Below are 2,500 nucleotides of genomic sequence, written 5' to 3'. Positions count from 1 at the left end.
GCGATATACGTCTTATAGCAGTACACATTACAGTGGATAGCGGGACCATGTGGAACGTACGCAACACTCGCTAGATGTTGTGAGGGTAGGCACCGTAACATGATTCAATACGCAGGACACCAGAGTGTGCGCGCAGCGAACTATGTTGAGAGGGTTGCGATTAGGCAACGCTACACGAATTTCTAGATTCATATAACAAACAATTACGTGGGTTAGGTTAGGGCGCAACGTGGGTTAGGTTAGGGCCCAACTTAGGTTAGGTTAGGGCCCAACTTAGGTTAGGTTAGGGCCCAACTTAGGTTAGGTTAGGGCCCAACTTAGGTTAGGTTAGGGCCCAACTTAGGTTAGGTTAGGGCCCAACTTAGGTTAGGTTAGGGGCCCAACTTAGGTTAGGTTAGGGCCCAACTTAGGTTAGGTTAGGGCCCAACTTAGGTTAGGTTAGGGCCCAACTAGGTTAGGTTAGGGCCCAACTTAGGTTAGGTTAGGGCCCAACTTAGGTTAGGTTAGGGCCCAACTTAGGTTAGGTTAGGGCCCAACTTAGGTTAGGTTAGGGCCCAACTTAGGTTAGGTTAGGGCCCAACTTAGGTTAGGTTAAGCCCCAACTTAGGTTAGGTTAAGCCCCAACTTAGGTTAGGTTAAGCCCAACTTAGGTTAGGTTAAGCCCCAACTTAGGTTAGGTTAAGCCCCAACTTAGGTTAGGTTAAGCCCAACTTAGGTTAGGTTAAGCCCCAACTTAGGTTAGGTTAAGCCCCAACTTAGGTTAGGTTAAGCCCCAACTTAGGTTAGGTTAAGCCCCAACTTAGGTTAGGTTAAGGCGCAACATAGGTTAGGTTAAGGCGCAACATAGGTTAGGTTAAGGCGCAACATAGGTTAGGTTAGGCGCAACATAGGTTAGGTTAAGGCGCAACATAGGTTAGGTTAAGGCGCAACATAGGTTAGGTTAAGGCGCAACATAGGTTAGGTTAAGGCGCAACATAGGTTAGGTTAAGGCGCAACATAGGTTAGGTTAAGGCGCAACATAGGTTAGGTTAAGGCGCAACATAGGTTAGGTTAAGGCGCAACATAGGTTAGGTTAAGGTGCAACATAGGTTAGGTTAAGGTGCAACATAGGTTAGGTTAAGGTGCAACATAGGTTAGGTTAAGGTGCAACATAGGTTAGGTTAGGTGCAACATAGGTTAGGTTAAGGTGCAACATAGGTTAGGTTAAGGTGCAACATAGGTTAGGTTAAGGGATGGTGTATGAGGGGGGAGGGGACGAGGTTCGTTCATAGTGATGATGGTAAGTGGACGCCTGAGGCACCCTGAGATGTGTCACGTCAGGATGCATCTTTCTCTCAGGGGAGGTGGTGCGCCGGTTGCGTGGGTGTGGCAAGGGAGTGGCAGGCCTGTGTCTTTCATTCCTGCCATTGCTTATATGCTGTGAGACAAGGCAGTGTGGTGGTGTTGGTTGCACCCCTGTCTAGGACATGTGTGGGTGTTTGTGGCTTATCTGAGTAATGATGGTTGTTGGAAGAGTGAGATATTCTGTTTTTGGGGTGGACCTCCTGGTTTTGTTATCATAGTGTGAATGGTGTAATGTGGCGGAGAGGATGCACTGGATGTTGTTCCATGCTGGTGCTTAGATATCTTGTCTGTGTCTGTTACAGCCAGAGAGTAGTGTGTGATAGAGTGTCTGGGTGACGTGTAGTTCGCATGTGTGCACAGACTGTCAGCATGTATAGGGACTGTTGTATGTCGTATGCCATCTATATTCCGATGGCTCTGCATCTATTAGTAATCAGCGCCATGTATCAGTTTAATCTGGTTGCGGTCACGCGGTGTTCTATCTCTGTACAGTAGTAGAGGTGCGACTGCACTACGTAGCTACCCCTTGCGGCAGCTTTCCCCGGTGTATGGCATACGATTATCGGCAATCAGTCGATTAGTGACAACTGGTCGTGTGACAACGTCACATGTCTGCGGGTGGGATACGCTACACCCTGCCTGTGGGTCAGGGCTCAGGAAAGCTCTCCTGACACTGAGCGCTCGGACCGTCATTACCCGTCTGAGTAATATATTGCGGAGCGCTTTTAGCCATTGCCCAGAGTCTTTGCGACTGCGAGTGCAACGCCCATGGGGATCGACATGGTTGGGGCGCTTTCTAGCTGATCGCTCGGCATCGGAATCCGTACTGTGAGCAACGCAATCGCGCACAGACTTAGAGCATGTGTGGGGACAGCGGAATTTCGCATCTTGGATAAAACTCTTCATGAAACGGACGATATAGGGGTGGTTTGCAACTTACGACTGCGAGAAGAGTCCGCCGTTCATCCGCTGGAGTTGCGAGGTGGGCTGTTGGGGTGGAGCACGTACGGGTGCGGGTGGAGTGATTGTCGGTCGACCACTTTCTGCGGCGCAGGCACTGGCGTCGGGGCTCCTGGGGTGGTCAGAGGATGCAGTCTTGGTGCGTGGGGTCGAAAAATGTGTACTGTCGGCCCAGCGATGTCGTAGTCAGCTTGTG

The sequence above is a fragment of the Schistocerca nitens genome, unplaced genomic scaffold (assembly GCF_023898315.1).
Source record: "Schistocerca nitens isolate TAMUIC-IGC-003100 unplaced genomic scaffold, iqSchNite1.1 HiC_scaffold_370, whole genome shotgun sequence".
In the NCBI taxonomy this organism is placed as follows: domain Eukaryota; kingdom Metazoa; phylum Arthropoda; class Insecta; order Orthoptera; family Acrididae; genus Schistocerca; species Schistocerca nitens.
The sequence above is the reverse complement of the archived record's forward strand: the minus strand, read 5'-3'. Positions refer to the sequence as shown.